The sequence below is a fragment of the Protopterus annectens genome, chromosome 3.part0 (assembly GCF_019279795.1).
Source record: "Protopterus annectens isolate FY-2018-M chromosome 3.part0, PAN1.0, whole genome shotgun sequence".
Classification (NCBI taxonomy): Eukaryota; Metazoa; Chordata; order Ceratodontiformes; family Protopteridae; genus Protopterus; species Protopterus annectens.
In genome coordinates this window covers 1534955521-1534977177 of record NC_056731.1, presented here as the reverse complement: position 1 = coordinate 1534977177, position 21657 = coordinate 1534955521, and the positions used below count along the sequence as shown (strand labels likewise).

The 21657-nt window shown below is 36.2% G+C and overlaps 1 protein-coding gene across 2 annotated transcripts in view; it reads left to right on the top strand.

Moving 5' to 3' along the window:
• Positions 1 to 21657, top strand: part of DLGAP1 (DLG associated protein 1) — a 5750587-nt gene that overhangs the window by 3472615 nt on the left and 2256315 nt on the right. For both annotated transcript variants that reach the window (XM_044065573.1, XM_044065572.1), the window contains one exon: positions 8119 to 8242. The gene's annotated coding sequence lies outside the window, so the exon portion shown is untranslated. The remainder of the gene's footprint in view (positions 1 to 8118; positions 8243 to 21657) is intronic.

The following is a 21657-nucleotide window of genomic DNA, read 5'->3' as shown; positions in this document are numbered from 1 at the left end:
CCTTTTCACGTGTAGATGGATTTGGTTCTAATCTATGAGCCACAACTATGGATATAAATGGATTTATGCTGTGTCTTCTTTAGCTAGACCCTCCTGCTTCTGTCCTTTCTTTTACTTTAATTTTCCCCAATGACAGAGCAGATCTGAATTTTCTAAATAAACCCAACAAAAACCTAAACAGTAGAGAATAATTTGATTATTTATTTATTTACATGAGTAAGTAGGTGGGCTTGTCCCGGGTCCCTTTACAGCCATGATCTGGACCACAAGACATTGACATATAACATATAAAATGTTGGTTAGACTGGATAAGAAAGAGTAATTCCTTGATTTCTAGAGCATACAATGATTGTTGGCCAATCTTACAAAGCATAGAATATACATATCTCTAGCACAGGTAAGAACTTAAGATGCACATATTCAAAACTGTATGCTAATTCAGAGTAGTCACAGAAATTCCAATGGACAAGTATGTCCTGTCTCAATATTTACAGAGCAGTAAATGTAGTATGCAAAAATATATTAAATATTAATCTGCGTGTATGATGTGTAAAAAGGGCATCTCTGTTATTCCGAAGGAATCTAGATGTATAAAATGCCTGTAAGTGGATAATCAGCTGCTTTTTGAATTCTGCAGAGGTTTGACAGTTTATAGCAGTATGAGATAAATTATTCCTGGTGGCTAGCCTGACCTTCGCAAAGGCATTTTCAAGTACGATACAGTTCCGGCATCCTATATACGAACTACCATGTTTTAAATAAATAAATATGTATGTTTATTTATTTATTTTTTGTAAAATAATTAGTGGGCTAGTTAGGGTTCATTTCAAGGCATTTGAAACATTGACTTAACCTTGTATTAAGAGCCCACACTTTCTTTGGCATCTCCTACCCCTGGTAACCACAGTAGTTTTAATATTGCCTCTTACCATCAAGTCATAAACTGAAGTTCAGAGGCAAGGAAAACAAATAGGTTGTAGTTAATGTGAAAGGTACTTCCAGTGTAGTATAACAGTTACCAGTTTCTAAATGTGGAGGAAGGAGACGGAGCTGGGAGGTTCTTAAATACATTTTTCTATGCATTTATTGCTGTGACATGTATCTTAACTAATGCATTGCTGAAGTATTTTTAAAAGAAGTCCATACTTATGAATGCGAAACACATACCAGTAACATCTTTGCTTCATGTATCTGATATGAATGGGAAAGCTGTAAGTGTTTTTCTAAGCAACAGTCTTGCATGTTCTGTGTGAATGGCATGTTTTCTTGTGACCCGTATCATCACTAGCATTTACAAAAGATGCCATTATACCTCCTACAGAATACAGGAAGTGGAAACACAGGATATACTATATTACTGCTGGACTGTACCTCCTTCCAAAGTTATCCGCGCACTTTTAAAATAAATAATTATGTGAATGAGTATGTGCACATGTCCTGTGTCTATGCATATGTTTGTGTGTGCGTGTGTGTTTATAAGTAACCACACACACACACACACACACACACACACACACACACACACACACACACACACACACACACGCATATACACATGATAACTTGTTTACAGCTATGGTCAGGGGTCCACTTTAGAATATTGAAGTCCCACATCAATGAAACCATAGCATCATCGAGACAAAAATATCGTACACAGATAAATTAGAATTTTGGAAAAGCACACCACTTGAAAAGTCTCATTGTGGAAACATACACCATAACATGTACTGGTAGAAGGCAAGCCTCAGTCCGTCTTTCTGCATGTTTGTTTTTAAGCATTACTTTTTGAAAAAATAAATATATATATATATATATATATATATATATATAGATATCTATATCTATATATATATATATATATATATATATATATATATATATATATAAATAACACTTGCTGAATGGAAGCAACCCAAAGTCCATCATTATGTTTATTTCTTACAGGACCTTTTCTAGAAAAGACTCTGCTCTTTGGGACTTTCTTGGTCAGTAAAAAGCAAAAAAAGAAATACATGATTACCATTTACAATGTTTTAGAGAACAGAATAGTGCTATTCATTTAGCTGGAATGAACTCATTATTTCAAGCTATGTCCTCCAAATGTATTGCAGTAATAATGATCTGGTTGCAGCTAGAAAGAAATAGTTTCCTCAGACTAATTGTAATTTATCCTTGGTTTCAATATGTCCCATGCTGTATCCTGAGTTATAAAAAATAGAGATAATGCAGCCCACCATGAGGGGCTGACAGATTCCCTTCTGCACTAGGACATTACTGTTTCTTGATAAAACCAGAATGGTCACCAAAGTCTCTTTTTTAAGAAATAAACTTTACAATTTGTATTATAATAAGGCTGTTTTTACAGTGATGATATAACTGCTTTAGTGAATATTGGACTGCATTCACAAACTAAATGTGCCCTGATTATGTATATCGCCTGGATCCCTTGCAGATTGCCCTGTCTGCACTGTGTGTTCTCTGTGCTGTGCATGCCAAGCTCAGTGGATGCTATTGTGCTGCAATAGTAAAGCATGGATGGCGATGCGGCCTAATGACACTGTCATGAGTACTGCTGCAAAGGCAGCTAGCACACACAGCTTTACAAATATGTGAATCGCTTCTTATGTGCTATGCAGGTCCTCCTAACTTCTGTTTAACTGGCAACCATGGAAGAAACGTATCTGCCTTACTCTTGATGTGATCAGAAAGTCTATCACAGAAGACTACAGAAAGCTAAATTACATACGGGATAAACAGTAGCACTAGAAGGGTTAATTAGTTAGCTTTTATTTAAGCAATTAAGGTATAAATGAATAAGTCAATTCTAAAACCAAATAAGTCATTTTTAAGTCCTTGCTGGATGTACTTCAACAGGGCAGTTGTGTGGTAAAGCAGCTTTAAATAACATACGATTGTGGCAGGTCGATGAAAGAAAATGGTACATTTAGTTTGGAGTGAGGATTGTGACAATGATATTTATAAGGAGAATCTATACTTTTTCATTCATCGTTTAAGGTTATGTACTTAGACTCACTCTGACTAGTCATGCTCTTCTATACTATTTTTCAGGAGTCTATAATAGTTTTCAGGATTGCTCATGGATATGCATTGCCCTGGGATATGCATTAGTTTGTTCTTGCTCAGCAGCGCATTTTAAGTATACAGAAGCTGTCAGTATCAAACCCAAGTTATAGTAGCTCCTTGTTTTATAGCTTGAATTTTGTTCCTAGATGTCAAACGGTTTCCAGGATTAATTTAAGTCTTCTTAAATATTTTTTATTAAGTTTTATTCACATTTGTTCATGTTTATTGTTGATCCTTCATTAATTCCCAAATATTTATATACTCCCTCTTGCTCAAGTTCTTTTCTATCACATTCTTGTCCCAAACTGATGTTTTCTTGGTGCTGCAGTTTTCCTGCTTTAAAGGTTGCTTTTTCATACTTATCAAGACCAAATGACATTCTTATATCATTTGAAAAAGTTTTGACTAGTTACAGTTGTGCTTTCAGTTCCTCATCTGATGAGCTATACAGTTTTAAATCATCGACAAAGAGAAGATGAGAAGTCTTTACACTTTGTTGTTTTCTAGGAGCCAAATTATAGCCATGGCCTAATCTGTTAGGCATACAGCTTAATGGGTTAATGGCAAGACTGAATAGCAAAGGTGACAGGGAGTCACCCTGGAATATCCCCCTTTGGAATTTTATCCCTGGAACAATAATCTGTCCTTTATTGTGACTTAATTGCAAAGTGGTATGCCACTGTTTCATGGTCACTGTAATGTAGTTGACCAGTGTAGGATGTATGTTACATATTTTTAAGCACTCTTTTATCCCTGAATGTGGGATACTATCAAATGCATTTTGTTCCATATGACTTTCTTTTATTGCCCTTTTGTTCTAGTGCCATGACTGAATTTTCTTCTAAATGACTATAAACTCTGTCAGCATCGATTCTGGTGTATAGTTTATACGTATCCGGAAGGCAAGTTATTGGTCTATAATTTTTTGGCTAGCTTGCAGGTTCACTCTTAAGTGGGAGCATTATTTTTCCTGTTGTTAGCCAGGTTGTTGCCTCTTCAGGGTGCACATATAAATAGTTCTTACTCATGGCTAAATCTTTGTGCAAAGATGTTAATACTTTTAACCAGAGGTTACTGTAGGTACTGCATCTGGGCCTGGTGTTTTCCAGTTAGGAGCTTTTCTTAACATTGCTTCAGTCTCTCTGCCTGTCACTTCATCCCATTTCATATCCTGTACATTTGAACTTCTTATACTTTCTTTTACTTGTTCTATCCATTTGCATCTTTGTTATGTTCCACAGGATCTTCATAATTACTTGTCTAAAATGTATCTATTTCTTCTTATTTGGGTGGCCTTTTAATTCCTTTTACCTTGTTGCCCAATTCTGTATAAGAAATGTCGGGGTCATCAATAAACTGCTTATTTTGTACTTTTTCTTTATATTTATCTGCATATCTTCTACGTTTTTCTGACTGAGCTGATATTTTTAGTTTATTATTTGCAATAGTGTATGATAGCTCCTGATCCATTATAATATTGCACTTTTCCTTTATCACGTCTATCTTTTTGAGTATTTTTGTTGATCTGTTCCCTCTACTCTACTCGCTAACAGTAACACTTCTTGTCTTAACTACTTTATAGTTTTCTCTATTCAATACTTCCACGATGGGATTCAATTTCTCCCCTTCCTTTTCCTTACTACCCTGTGTTCTTGTGGTAGAATTTTATCTGTTATTAATTTAGCTGCACAGTAATACATCCTGTTTACTTCTATTATATTGCATGGATCTCTATGGACAGTCCTAATTACTGTGTTGATTTGTTTTGTCAAACTTCTGGCTTTTTGGGTTTTAATGACTTTCTTCATTCTATTTCTTTCATTGATCTTAATACGGTATGTCTATCTATCTCGATTAAATCAAGTAACTCTTCTCTTAGCTCATTCTCTTCTAAACTGAGGGGACATTTTTGTTCTCCATTTTCTGTGAGCATTCTGTAGAAAGTTCTATAAAATCTTCCTGTGGTACATTTTCTTCAGTTTCATCCTGTGCCATCTGTTGCTCTGTCATATGGGGACTCATTGGCCTATTACTCCTCAACATTGACTGCTCCAGAGTTACTACATTTTCCTGTTCCTTCCCTTGCTGTCCAGCTTCAAGTGGACATTTATACTGGTTTCCTGTGGAAGTCCCTAAAATATCTTCATATGCCAACTGACCGATTGCTTCACGTTCCACTGGTTTCCCCTTAATTTGGATGTCTATTGCTCTATCCTGCTGTGGTGCTTTCTAAGTTAGATTTTCTACACTGAATCCTTCACGTCACAGTTACTCCATAACCTCAGTTTCTATTTTTTTAACGTCTACATTTCTAATTTTGTTTTCTACTTTTCCTCTTTGTCTTCTTATTTTTTTTATTGTAAAGTTTTCCATGTCTGGATTCCTTTGCCTGTACTCTCTTCAAATATCTTTGGTGTTGCTGTTTTTGCATTGGTTAGTTTTGCTTTCTCCTTTGCATAAATATATGATATTAAATCTTTTTTTCATTCCCATGTCCATTTTTCTTTTTAGATGTCTCCTGATCTTCCTGTTTCTCCTTACTATGGGAACTCATTCCATCATGCTGTGATTTAACCTGTGTTAGACTTTCAACACCAAATCCTTCACTTTGCAGGCATTCCATAACTTCAGCTTCTATTTTTTTAACTTCTACTTTACAAATCTTCTTTCTTATATTTCCTCTGTTATATTATTTTTTACATTGTGAAATTTTCCATGCCTTTGCCTAAATTTCACTTTGAATATCTTTGGGATTACCTGTTTTGTATGGATTAATTTGGCTTTCAACTTTGCATAAATATTGCACTATATCAAATCTCTCTTTCTTTCCCATGTCCATATTTCCTTTTTATACTTTTCAAAAATCCCTAGATTGTGTTGTTTATATTTTCACACTTCCTCAGATGCTTCTCTTCCAAACATATCAACGTTTCTTGATCTATATAATGTTTTTCACAAATCTGTTGTATTAATGAGCAACATTTTTATTTGAGGCTTCTGGCAGTTTTTCTTGTGGAAGTATTTTTCTTTCCTCTAACTTCTCTCTTAATCTTTTTATATATCTTGTATCTGAAAATTCGAGGCTTTTTGTATAATAGTAACAATAGATAATTTCTTTCTTATCCTCAATAGTCCACTCTATTGTCTTTAGGGATCTTTTTTGACCTATCAGTTTTTGTGATTTTTGTGGACTGCTGCTTCCTTCTACAATAAGGGGCCATCCTCCCCCTGGGCCTGGCCTAGCCCCATTGTAGCAATGCTTCCATATTTTGAGGATTCTACACTGTAATTTTTTCCTGTCTTGGCAGCAGCGCACCTACCAGGATTGGGTACTTTTTTATCCTGGATATTGTGCACTCAGCTATCTATTTTAATTTTTGACCTACTTCTGTCCATGATATATGCTATATAAATACAGTCTATATACCAGTGTTATCTTGGTGAGATTTTGTGAAAAACAATGTCCACCTTGTGAATGTATTCACCAAGACATGAGGATGAATACAGTTTCAGCAATACTACTCTCCTTTGCTTGCTGACTTATCTCTCCATTTGGACCCTCTCTTTGAGGTTAGCCTGAGGTGATGGTCTTATAGGTCAATTTGGTATGTAGAGTACAACACGTGAATTGCTGAAAGTACATGTGCCCTGTATAAGGAAATGTTGCAATGTTTCTGAAGAATGTGCCCTATATAAGGGAATGTTGCAATGTCTCTGAAGATGAGAATGGAGCCATAGTGAGATAACTTGGAAGAATGTGATTCAGAAGGCTTCTTAACACCACCTTAGGCTGCTAACTGCTGGAGTATTCTTCTGTCTGTTGTAATCTTACTAGTAATTACAGAAGCGATCTTCACCCATGGCACTACTTTCTTTAATCTAGTAAAAAAGAAATGTTGGGGTAGCAAGCTGGGAAGGTACTTACAGTTGTATAATAAACTGCAGAATAATGTTGAAAGAGCTGCAGAGAGAGAGTTAGAAGTGTGTGTGTGTGTGTGTGTGTGTGTGTGTGTGTGTGTGTGTGTGTGTGTGTGTGTGTTTGTGTGTGTGTGTGTGTGTGTGTGTGTGTGTGTCTGTGTGTGTGTGTGGTTGTGGGGGTGGTATTTGAATAGAACTGTAGTGAAAATACCGCCCTGACTGGCCTTGTTTTAATAATTCAGAAAGTGGGATGTCTTACGCAGTAAGCAATTGAACAAAGTATATAAAGAAGTAAAACGCTGCAGACTAGTAACTAGAGAGGCTGTGAGTTTAGAAATAAGAGTACAAAAAGGAATGCTATTGTCTGTTGTGTCATCACTACCTAAAAAGTAGGACATTGTCTTGTGAGGCTGCCCATGTATCATTATGTTATAGATTCATAGGTTTAATACTCTGTCCACAAGTGCTGCAGTCCAATCTCTGATGTCCCATGACAAGAGAGAAAAGTCAAATTACTTTCTTTAAAAAAACTTACCTATAATCTGAGCTTGTGAGACCTCAGAAGAAGTAGATAGAGCAATTGGGGAGGTGTAGGTTTCACCACCCCCATTTAGAGATGGTCATTGCTTAGTATTTTGAAATTTTGTTTTGTGTGGTATTTTAAGGTGGCAACTCCCTGTGATATAGATTATTTATTATTGTTGTTTTGCTAATTAGCTATTGGAAACATAATGTTTCATTATAGATCCATAGCAAGCCATTGATGAATATTTATTTATTTATTTATTTATTTATTTATTTATTTATTTATTTAAATTTGTTGACCGGCAATATAGTCAGCATAATTCCAGATCACAAATATAAAGTAAAAGTATTAACATTTTTAGTTAGAGAAGCTTCACAAACCTTCTTTGGTTTGAGTTGCTAAGCAGGGAGCCTTGCATGGTTAGTCTAAAAAGGCTCTGTATTAGGTTACCATTCTTTTAGTAAAAATTAGCCTGTTTCCTGGAACAGAAACTGGTAAATGCATAAATGTTATTACTGGCAGTGTCTTTCATGTAAATGTCATATGTTATTGCACAATAAAGTTTGTTTTCTTCATTTGAATTGTTACAGGCTTCACTCACATTTGCTGCTTCATCTAGTCTGTAATACAAAGTGACAGCTAGCGGCCTTCAAGGAAGCATATGTCATCTACCAGAACCACACTGTCACCTGAGTACCTTCTTTTATTCATCAGGTACAGCTTACTTTTTTGTAAAACATCTGTAAGACAAATGTCTGTATTATCATTGCTACCTTTTGGCAAGGTCGCATCTATGAGGCAGAACGGCAGGTACAAAATTTGAATCTGTGCATTTATAAGATTATTGCAGGAACAATTACTGTGGTAGTAATAGCAGGAAATCCTGTGACACAAACAGCACAATAAGGCTTAAAGGAAAGAATTCAGGAGCAAACGCTTACACCCATGTCATCATACAAGTTGAAGGAAGGGATATTCATGACAGGCAAGGAAATGTGAAAGCTTTCATATAATTTCTAAAGATATTTAGTGTGAAAAGAGGCATTCTTATCCAAAAGGTGTAGGGAACTGCACGGTTTAACAGCACATCCAGTATCACCTTATCTTTTTAAAGCAGGTCTTTAAGTCAGGAAGCGAGGATACGTTTACAGTTTCAGTTCTATTACTGAACGCTGTTAGCTTAGCATACATTTTATGTAATATGCGGCTGTATATTCTGCTTTGCATTTTTTGCTTTTTTTTTTTTTTTTGGAGGGTGCAGTTTCTCTTCCATTCTTTGAATCAACCTTGCAGCTTAGAAGCTTTGTGTACCTTTCCCTTACTTATATTTTCCTTCTGAAATATGATGAAGTACTGTGACACCACAATTGTTCAAACACCCAGCAACAGCTTCTGCTTGCTGTAAAATATAGCTTGACCCTCTTTCAGGCTAGTTTCTGATATCAAGCAAAGTGTCAAAATGACTCAGAGGGCACAATTCAAAGTTACTGCTATTTCTGGAAGTCAGGTGTAATGTACTGACTCAATCAGCAGTAAGGCAGCAGTACTAAATAAATGGTAGGTGGCATGTCGATTCTTAGGTCTCATTAATATTCATAAGCTCAAAAGGCCAAATGCTCAAAGGACAGAAAAGAAAACATTACAGCATAACCACGGAGGCCATGTAACCATGCCCACCTGCAACAACTGCCAGCATGCAAGCTTTGTAACTTAGCAGTTGTTAACACATTGAAATAAATGAAAAGTTACCTTGGTTAATATACATAGTATAAAAACTCTCTTCTCTATTTGGCATAATAGTTTAGGTGTTTACCTTACAGACTCTAGGGGTAGAGTTTGATTTTCACATAGGGTAATTCTCTAGGCTTAAAATGGCCTACAAGGGCAGTTAGGCTAGTACTAACTTATGAGCCTATGAAAAATAGCAGTTTGTTAGTTTAGAGAGAATGCAATGACAAATAAAGGCTGAAACACATTTTATAGCCTTCAACACTGTCTTTTCTTGCCTTTTTTTATCATTTTACCTCCTTTTTTTACTTTCTCAAACAATTGCTGTTAATTTCATATAATTGTTGGTTTGTTAAGCTTAATCTCTCTCTCTGTCTGAGCATTTCACATACTGCTTGTTATTTAATTGCTACATAATATGTTTTGTTCTATTAATCATTTTAATTATGTCTGTGTATCTTTCAGGCTGTGCCTGAAATTGGTCCATTTGGATCAGTGCACTATCACACAAATCAATAAATAAATACTACGATTATTTTAGCAGACCTTTGTTGGGGTACTGATACACAGGAAAGAAATGTAACCCTAGTTTTGATGACAATGATTTCTTGTGATTATGCATTGAGTTTTAACAATATTGCTCACCATATCAGTTTTCATTGGTCTAAAATGGCATTTGACTTTTAATTATACTTTGATTGCTCAGTGAACAGCTATAAAACAGACAGGACAAGAATGTCCCCAGATGTCCATCAATATAAGTGCATCTTATTTTGGATGCAGGTAATAAACTTGCTTTGAATTCACCAGTTAACTGCTACTTGAGGGTGTTAAGAACCATCAAATGTTGAAGGTATGTGACACTCATCATGTGATTCCTATCACATGACCTTTACACTATTTTTTTTTTTTGTATTAAAAGTGATTTTTTTCATAACATTTAGCTACTTGGAACTAGACTTGCTGCTCTGCATTGGATTTTTCATTTTTTTTATCTCCATATGTCTCTTTGTTAGGTATGTAGGGCCAGAATTTTCAGCTGTGTGTTATTGTCTTCACCTGACGTGTACTACTCAGCTCAGTGTTGGTATTAGTTCTTTCTTCCTTAGTAATTAACATCCTCACAAAACAACACAGTGATGCATTGTTTAATGTTGCTATGGCACAGCAGTTGATTCCCTGGTTCACTTCCCCGCTAGAGTATCTTCTGTGTGGAATCTGCTTGCCTTTCTGTACACATACTGGTTTTCACTAAGGTATCGATTTTTTACACTTCCTGAAAACATGCTTTTAGGTGATGTCATGAGCAAGTATATTACGCACAGGTATAAGTGAATGTTTCTGTCTTACAATTGGCTGGCATCCTATGCAAGGCCAATTCTTTGTCTTACATCCTTTGCTTGCTGAAATAGGCTCAGATACCGGTGGTGCTGCGGTAGCATTGTCGCCTCACAGTACGACTTTGTCCTGTTCGGTTCTCAGCTAGAGCGTCTTCTGTGTGGAGACATGCATGAATGGGCATACCTTCATTGAAGGTTGTGCGTCAGGGCCGGCAACTTGGCACGTAAAAATCTTCTGCCAATCATTAGCGGACCGGAGTTCCGCTGTGGTGACCTCTAACCGGGAAAAAGCCAAATCACACACACACACACACACACACACACACACACACACACACACACACACACACACACCACCCCAGCCATGAATAGTACAAGCAGGTGTTGCCAAATGAATGGATGGACATCATTGCATAGAACCTACCTCACATTAATATCCTAGTAGATCTATATGCCATAATTATGTATAGAAAAAACAAATTAGCCTGTATTTTAGTCACTGGGCACTGGTCTGACACTGAGGTAGCATTCGCAATGGTTCAGAATCAGGACAACTGAGAATAAAGCCATGCTTTTAGGGAAAAGATCCAGATAACGTAAACCACCACACACATGACAAACACAAACACACACTAACAACCGCAGTCTAAGAATTGAAAAATAATCTGAATGTTTAAGTCAATTACTGGAGCAATCCTTTTCCTCATGCTCTTATCACCCAGATGTGATCTACTGCAAGACTGACTAACAAACAAGATATATTTCTACCATCTCTTATCCTATAAGTCTTCATTTAAGAAACCATTCTTGAAGACAGACTTTAGTCGTTAGAATAAATGGATGCTCCCAACAGCAGCCTCAACATCTGCAAGCAATCATTTTCCTTTCCTTATCAATTTAATCTATTTCATGGTCAGTAAGGAGTGAGAGCCTTTCTTGGTGCTCAGTGGCTACAGGACAGAAGAACTAATCCCAGATGAAGAATCAACATGTTGAGCATGTGCGTGTACATACACACACACATATACACCCCCCCCCCCACAGATACACACACACACACACACACACACACACACACACACACACACACACACACACACACACATGCACCCATGCACGCGTGCTCTCAAGCATGCACACTTTGTGAAAATCTTATTCGTATATAAAGAAGATGAGCAGACTGCCTTGGCTGGAAACTGAATTAGAAGACTAACTATGTGGTAGGGACAGCAACTTTAGCTACTCCAGCACTGATCATGTTCACTTAAACAGCTGTGAATGCCAGAGGTAAAATAATACTGTAATATGTTATATGGCATCTGTAGGTATATCACATAAAGCACTAAATCCCACTACTAGTGAGCTATATTATCTGCAGTTGTATTCAATAACTATGAATCAGATTGTGGTCCAGAGTCTTGTCCTTCTCACTGAAGCTATAAGGCAATCTGATGATATTGTTTCTGGGCTGAACATAGCTGGCAATTGCAATACTTACCTATTTTACATAATGGCTTATGATGGTCTGCCTCTGTTGACACTGCAACGTTTGAAATTTCTCCCCAGAAGGCCAAGTCTGAATCATTAGTAGCACACTGATTTTTATCAGGAGGAATATCAGAACTGCCATGAAGGAAGGTAGCATCTGGCAGCATAAGGTGGCACTATAAACTTTAGTGCAATATATAAATAATTAAGGTTTTTATCCCCACCCCCAAGCATATGATTTGTCAGCAGGTGCAGAAAGTCATGAGTTTTGTAGTCTTGGTCATTGTGTATAAAAGACCACTCTCCACAATTATGAACCAGTACACTGCAGTTACATACTCTGTATAAAGTGTCCAAACTGACATGAATATTACATGCACTCAAGTCTCAAAGTGGTATGTCGGGGTGATAGCTTCTTACAGTATGCCATAGTGACAGTTTAGTCACAAACAGGTTGCCAAAATAACCACAACTGAAACGGCAATACAATGCATGCAGTAGCTATAAAATGCATTGATATTTCTTATAATCAGAAATGTTATTTAACTTCCAATGTTCAAAGATAACCACAACAATGAATTTAATAATCAAGTCTGATACAAAGAATACTTCTCTTTGTAAGTTTAAGACCTAGGGTCTCTCACCTAATAACTAAAAGTTACTATCTAAACTGTCTGGTAATTACTGCTCATCCCATGCTCAGAATTACTGTATTCCACCTTGATCTACCATGAAACGTAGCTGTGCCATATGTAAATAATTACAAGTCACTGATATACAGCATTACCGATTATCATTTGAATGTACTCCTTTAGTTTTCAGCCATGGGGATGTTGCTAACGATAAACAAATTTTATCAATCTGTACTTAGATATAGGGAAAATTTAGTCTTAATCTGTTGTACTACCATTTCTTTTCATATTTTTATAGGGATATCTTGCTTTGTATACATATTCCAGTCTATTCTGATTTAATCTCTTTATTTATTATTTTTTATTACAAATTCTAAACAAAGTGTTTTAGTTTAATTGTACTACCTTTTATATTTCCTGCTTTATTATTCTGCAGATATCATCATTTCTTACATTTATTTATTTCAATTTTATAACAGGGTAAGTGAACGGGTTAGGTGACTAAAAGTAAAAAAAAAGAATGCTAATATGTATAAACTAGAGAGAGAGAACAGTATAAATGCATTAGGAAACAATACCACAGTAGAAATACATAGTGAACCAATACAACAGTTTTAAAGTTGTAATATTTGCAATAAAAGCTTCCAAGACAAAAGTAATTAGTCATTTCAATGGTAGCTTATCTTTGCTACTATCCATTGTCCTGAAAACAACTACAAATTATGCTCATTCATGAGATGGTCCTTTAGTTTTTTCTTGAATGTTTTCAGTGACTTGCTCTTTTATCTCCTAAAGCAAGTGGTTCCAGCTAGAAGGTCCACATTTAGAAAAGACCCTCTCTCTCTTTCACAGTCATATGCCCTTTCTGTCTCTTTCACAGTCATATGCCCTCTCTGTCTCTCTCACAGTCATATGCCCTCTCTGTCTCTCTCACAGTCATATGCCCTCTTTGTCTCTTTCACAGTCATATGCCCTCTCTGTCTCTCTCACAGTCATATGCCCTCTCTGTCTCTCTCACAGTCATATGCCCTCTCTGTCTCTCTCACAGTCATATGCCCACTCTCTCTCTCTCACAGTCATATGCCCTCTCTCTCTCTCTTCACCGTCATATGCCCTCTCTGTCTCTCTCACAGTCATATGCCCTCTCTCTCTCTTTCACAGTCATATGCCCTCTCTGTCTCTCTCACAGTCATATGCCTTCTCTGTCTCTCTCACAGTCATATGCCTTCTCTGTCTCTTTCACAGTCATATGCCCTCTCTCTCTCTCTCTTTCACAGTCATATGCCCTCTCTGTCTCTCTCACAGTCATATGCCCTTTCTGTCTCTCTCACAGTCATATGCCCTCTCTCTCTCTCTCACAGTCATATGCCCTCTCTCTCTCTTTCACAGTCATATGCCCTCTCTGTCTCTCTCACAGTCATATGCCCTCTCTGTCTCTCTCACAGTCATATGCCCTCTCTCTCTCTCTCTCACTCATTCATACAAAAGTGGGATTTGAAAACTCAGTGTCTCCTCCAGATTATACTTAGCTGAGTAATTTTGCTCTCTAATTTGAAGTTTTGATCTTAAAGGAGGACAGTAACCCTACTTTTAGGACTTTAAAATAAAAGAGATTTAGATAGAATTATCCCTCTGTAATTTACCAGCAACCAGTTGAAGCCAGATAGGATTTTGCATTGATGCACAGAGGGATCTAGAAAAACAGACCTGCATATTTTCTTTTAAGCAATCTTTATTTATCTTTATTTCTTCATCCCTTGTTGATTTGGGTTAGTCCCACTAGGCTAGTAGCCTCTTTTCTGGGAAGACCTGAGGTGGTATTTATACTACTACTAGGGGTAATTTGGCCAAAGCATGGGAGAGAGTACTTGTTCCATTCCTAGTGCAGTGGTGGTTGGGAGAACAGTACTCAATAAGACTTAAGATGGTAGATAGCACAGAGGTCAATGGCAGTGCAGTGTTTGAGGCTCTACAAGATTCTGAGGAGCTGTTTCAGCAAAATGTGTTTGCTTCATCAGAAGCAAATGATCTAAACAGTCAGGAGGGTTGTGGGATGATATTCTGAGTGAATTGTTGTTGCAGAGTGAGCTGGAGAGTGGAAAAGATGTTTCATGGGGTGAAATTATGTACAAAATCCAATCAGAGGAATTGGAAGCCATTTTAAAAAAGATTGCCAAATAAGAAATTATATGCAGAGACTGTTAAGGACACTGCAGGGAAAGCAATAAGGGATGAACAGATGAAAGGAAATGTCAACAATCAAAGGAAATTCACGGTGAAAAGTCAGAATAAAGAAGAAAACAAACTGGACAGGTATGCCATTTGGGATAATTTAATGGTCCCATTGGGAGTGAAAGTTCATGAGGTAAGAGCTTTGTTCTGGAAAGTTTTTTGAGGAGAGTATGAGAAGAAAAAGAACTGTAATCCATGGAATTCTTAAAATACAGATTCAGTTTTGAAATGAAACTGAAAATGAGCCTTTAAAGAGACATTTAAGCAAAAATTATAAATAAGTGATGGACATTAGCAAAGTGTATAATAACAGAGGATTATGGACTGGTGGATGGGACTGTCATATTGTACTGAAAAGAGACAAAGAAAAATGGTACATCTCTCGAGTATGATAAATGTAGAGTTTAACAGAGGTGTTGTAAAATATTTGGGGAACAACAAAAAACATGTTTTTTTTTCTGTGGAAAAAGATTATCATTTCTTAAATAACTGTGATAAGAGGGCATGTTATATCTGAAGAGAAACAGGTCATGATGAAAAAGTGTGACTTGAAATTGTATAGCTGTAATATTGTTGGCTATTTATGGATGTATTGTATCCTACAGAAAAAGGTTGATGAAGTAGAAAAGAAAATGGTGGACAGTATATAAAGAGAATAAACAGTCCCAGTGATAAAAAGGAAGCAGGGAATCAAGATCAGGATAAAAATAAAGATAAGGATAAAGAGAAAAATGAAAGCAAGATAATACAGAAGTAGGTTTTGATATAAGTGATGAGGAAGATGTAAATGAGAAAATAGCAAAAGGTAAAAAGAATTCTATTAGCAAAAAAAATAAATAAATAAATACGAGGCAGAAAAAGAAAGTTTAAAGGGATAAGCATAAAAGAATAAAATCAAGGAAATGGATCATGCAAATGAGATAAATACTTCAAATTTCATAATTGCTGGTAAGCTACAACATAAATATATTGACAATTGTAGAGTGCTTTCAGTAAACATAAATAGTGTTAAATATAAGTAGAAGAAGAGGCACCCTAAATTGATATACTAAGCATGGAAGATGTAAGATTTTTGACACAAATCGAGACATTACAAACAAATAAACTTTGGAGAGGAGATACAATATGAAACCTACATATATTCACATACATGTATTACATACATTTGACTGATTAAGATTGTCCTTTATGCCTTAGGATTAGCTCTGATATGTTTATGGTTGTGTCAGTAACTACTTAACTTGAAAATAAACCTTTTTGATAAATATCCAGTACCATCACTAAATGAAGTTTGTACCAGCAATTTTGTATTAATGCCTCATTGGACTATATTTACTTCCATTTACAGAGCATCATACATTAAATGGCAAAATGTATTCTCTTCCTTCCTCCCTCCCTATATCTGTTTGTGTTTCCCTAGGGTCTATGCTTACTCCGCTACTTTTTATTATAATTTGAAACAACCTGCACACAGCAAATAAGCATGCATCTGTAGTCCAATATACAGATGATTCAACCCTTAGTCTTTTCTATACAAACCCTTGAAGAATTACAATAAATAACCCAATATTCTAGTGTATGACTTAAGTTCTTATGACTTAAGGATGACTTAACCATCCTGCAAGAAGGCTTATCCCAAATAAATAATTGGAGCCAAAATCATGGACTGAAACTAAATGCCAAAAATGTATTTTTGTATCCTTTGGAAAGTCATCTGTTCTAGGGAATCACCTCATTAACAATACAACCTAAGATATGGCCCATTTGTTCAGAATTTGGAAACTTATGTACACAGTGACCTAACGTTTGACCAACATGTGTCCATTATTTTAAGAAAGTCCTTCTGTACTGCACAGCTTCTAATCAAAGGGATTGTGTTTAAATCTAGGGATGTCATTGTCCCCTTTACTCAGCCCTTATTAAACCAGTCATTTAACATAATACCATGTATCTCTCCAGGCACAAGCACAACTGGGATACTCACAGGGATATCTTACTAAATGGATACAAGGCCTAAACAATGTTTCCTATGTGGAATGACTCAAATCCCTGTCACTGTACTCATCATCCTGCAGATAGCTAAAATGTGACCTGTGTCTGGCATACAAGGCATCATCTGGCCCAATACTGATGGATTTACTGTACATCCACAAGTCATATGTCATCTGAAATACTCACCCTAGGAATCTAAACCTCTTCTACAACAGCAACAGTATGGTCTATAGGGATAGGTATATCTAGCAGAGGATACCTCTGCTCTGGAAAAGATTCCCCATCCACATAAAACAAAGTTTATCATCCCTGTCCATATTCAACAGCAACTTGGATCTATGGATGAGAAACAGAAAATTTACTCCAGGACTGTTCCCTGTACTACTAATGGAGAGAGGTAGCTCCTAAATACTTCATCCTATGCATCATCATCATCATAACATTGATATTGAATCAAGAGACATGCCATCATGTGATTCTATCTATAATTAGATTACACTTACATTGAGGAAGAGATAGAAGATGTGTCAGAGTTTTATTTAATGAGGGAGACATTAGCAACTAAGGACTATATTTAAATTGCTGATGCCTCCCATATTATCCATATTAACTAAGTTACTTAAATCTTAGTCAATAAACTATCATTTAATCAATGTGGGTCATCTCTCACCACCACTTAGTTATGTAATCACCATACCCGTAGAAAGATATTTATTTTATATCTGTGATTTCCATCTAATGCAACAATATTAAGTTATTCCTGATAATTTTTCAAGTTATCACACAGTTTCAATGCAACTAATATGCATGGAACTCAAACCTATTTACAACATGGAGGGAATCCCAGAAATTCTTACACTCATACATTTAAGGCACATTAAGCTAAATTGTTAAAAGATTTAAATGACGTTCTGCAATCTACAAAAGCCTCTCTGCATATACATTTGGATTATTTTAAGTTGTAACTAAGACTGGCTATAATGCCAATCTGAAGGCTTGGTCCAGTCTAAAAAAATAAATAAAAAGAAGATAAACACTTACAAGATTGCCTTTCAATAGTTGCCACTGAGAAACTACCAGAAGAAAGCTCTACATGATATTTTTCAGGCTGTTAGGGAAAGAATAAAAGTAATCACTTTTATTAAAACCAGAATTAGACGTGACAGGTTCAGGCTAAAATGATATATAAAACCCAAGGATTACTGTAGAGTAACAAAATGAATCAACTTCATTTCCCTAAAATGTCTGAAACATGGCATCTGTAACCAGTCAGTGGAAAATGTTTGCACATCTCTTATCAAAATCCTCATCTGTTGTGAGCTGTTATTGGTCTGTGACTATTTTGTTTAAGGTTTACATACTTTCATTATTTTTTGTCACTTTTTCAACCTTTACAGTAATTTGTTTTACTTCAAATTTGCTTTACTTTAAAGTGTTTTTCTAGAAGTTTTTTTTTAATTGTTAATTAGGACCAGATAGCAAAGATTTGACTGCAAAGATATTAAATCTAGCTGATTTATGGGAGGAAATGAGAAGTATTCCTATTTAAGGTAAACAGAATACAAAAAGGTTTGCTCTTTGGCAGGTGTCACTGCTATGTATCTGTTGCTGCTGCTACTGTGTGGCTGTCTTGAATTTTTCCACCCACCTACTTAGTCAATGCTTCCGTTTTTAATTTAGTAGCTCTTGGATTGCCCATCCCTACTGTAAATTTAACTTTCAAACTTCCTTCAAATCTCATCTTACCTGCTCATACTGGTGAGCTTTAGAAAATCAAATTAGGAAGACCCTGCTCTTAGAATTATATTCACTTTCTTATCTTCCACACACTTAGTGAACACTACAGTGACTAGAATACCAATCCTTTTCTTAATATTACTTCTAAAATCTTTAAGAAATGGAAGAAGACTACTGCTCAGTAGAGTGCCAATGAATCATTTCTTAGTAACCAGCAGAGGAACATTGTTTCTTAGCTTTCCTAGAGACTACCAATCACTCAAAAGCCTGAGAACTGCTTCTTTGTACCCATCTTAGCATTAGTGCTGCTGTTTTGCTCCTGGTGACAGAAGGTGCAGAGGAATGTTGTTTTCAACCCTTCTTAGAGACTACCAATCACTCAAAAGACTGATAACAGCTTCTTAGTAGCCAGCTTAAGATTAGTGCTACTATTTTACTCCTGGGAAAAAAAGGAGCAGAGAGACATTGATTACTGACTGTCTCTCATTGGGCAGTGTGCATAGGGTTTTCCTATCTGTTTTGGTGGAAAGCTTGCCTATTTTAATTTTATTTATTTTACATTTGTTTACTGCGAAAGTCTGACTGGACACATGTCCTTTTTCAGAGGAGGCCCAGGGAGAAAAGTTCCGAAAAAAAATTACAAAAGTGCAAAATGTAGAAACAGTACAAGAGATGTAGAAAACAAGTACAGAAAAATAGCACAAAGCACTAAATACAAACCACAAAATACAAAAAAATAATTGAATTACATACATGATGGAGACACTGCAGAAGAACTTTATGAAATTGATGTATGTAAATTTCAGAGGAGCAATACAATATACAATTATAACACATGCTTCATGTTAATTAAAATTTTCTGTGGTAATTGCATATTTTTAGTTAAAGCAGATATATGTACATTGTCAAATACAGGCATGAACTGCACATGCATTTCAGTGAAAGTAGTAAGACATTGATTAGGTGTAGACTGGTAAAATTTATGTTACCAGAAACTAGCCAGGACATGTGCAAGAGCAGAGCCAGGTATCAGGTAAGTGTGACTTTAGAAGTTTTTTGACTTGAGCTATAGAGCAGTTGGAGGTTATTGGGGCTGGCAGTTTATTCCATATTATGGGAATGAAGTTTGAGAAGAGTGCATCCCTGGCTGAGTGGTTTGCTTTGGAGATAGTAAGTAGTAGTTTATTGCTTTAACGGAGAGAGCTATTGTTGGTGTGTGGCTGTATAAGGTTCTAGAGAGATGTTTTTTTTTTCTGGTTGATGCAGGATTTTATGGGCAAAGATTAGTTGATTAAAGAGTAGTAGTTGTGGTAGTTCTAGCCAATTTAGTAGTTTTAGAGATGTAGAGTGATATGTCCAAGATGGAGAATCTGTGGCGAACCAAGCAATTTTACTATAGCAGGAATCTAGTTTAGCTAGGTCAGTTTTTCTGAGATTGGTTAAAATGAGAGAGGCATATAGGAGTGTATAAAAGAGGTGTGCATGAGCAATGATAGCCTTTGTGTTTATGGTTGAAATTGTTTGTTCCTGTATAAAGTGCCTAATTTCTTGTGTCCTTTCTTGATGGTTTGAGAGATATGAATATCAAACTTCGTAGTGTTGTCAATTTCAACACCGAGAAGCTTGGTGTGGGTTACTTGTATGATAGTGGTTTTATTTATGGATTTGATATTGAATGACATTCTTGATGAGTTCTTGTGGGGTAGAAGAGAAGGACCTTGGTTTTGTTAGGATTTAGAATGAGCTGGGTGTTAGTTAGCCATGCTTCGGCAGCTAGAAAAGAATCTTGGGTTATGGTCTGGAGGTCTTGTAGAGAAGAGGCTGTGCAAATTAATGTGGAGTCATCTGCAGATTGTATGACTGTAGCGTGGGAGGCAGAGGTGTGGAGTCTGTTAGTGAAGAGAAAGAATAATAGAGGTCCAAGGATGGAACCTTGGGGAACTCCTAATGTTACTGGAAGAAGGGGGAAGAGTTAATTTTGCCATGGAACAGCCTGCTGGCATCCTGATAGGTAGCTTTTAAACCAGATTATAGAGGGAGTACTGAGGTTTAGAGTTTTGAGAACATTAATAAGTTTGTTGTGATTTACCATATCGGAGGCTTTAGAAAGGTCCATGAAGATGGCAGATACAAAACGTCCATTATTTCTGTAGTGTTTCACTGTGTTAGTGAAGGACATTAGGGCTGTGGTAGTACTGTGATAAGGGTGAAAGCCATGGTGCATTCTGACAGACACTATTTGTGACTATTTATGACTTCTGTCTGGAATCTGAAGTAGAGTTACAAACAATTTTTCATAAATCTGAACTTAGGAAACAAAATGAACCTTGGTCACTTTTTTCCATAAATGATCTGCACTTAAATAAAAGGAAGAAATCCCAGATATAGGCAAGAACCATGTTTTTGACTGAGATGGATATTAAAAATGAACTGCTGGGACATTGTCAGTCTGTGCATTCTATTTATAAAATTTTGGATCAATTGCATATTAAGACTGTAGAATGTTATGTAGATTTGAATGTTGAAAATAATCAGTTAGCTCACTGCTAATCACATTTTTATTCACAGTTGTGTTAGTGTACTATACAAATATTTATTGCTTGTTTGTTTTTTGTTTTTTTCTTTTGTTTGCTTATTTTGGGTGGGGGGCATTGAGGCCTTTTAAAAGAAGCTGACCTAAATTTTATATGAAGAATGTGGGCAAGTCAGACATGGGAAGGATAATAGTATGAAACAATATACAAGGAAGAAGATGCTAAACACTTATGGATACATTTCCCAAGAAATAATTAAAGGACAGCATGCTGTAGTAAGGTAAAAGATCTGTATCTAAAACAAAAATACTTCCTCAGAGGGGAACTCTACTCAACCTCAAGTTGAGGACAGTATCCATGAGACTTTGAGTGGTTGTTTAATATATAATACATTTTCAGCATTACAGAGAGAAACAACAGAAGACAAGGAGGACGAGGAGACTTCT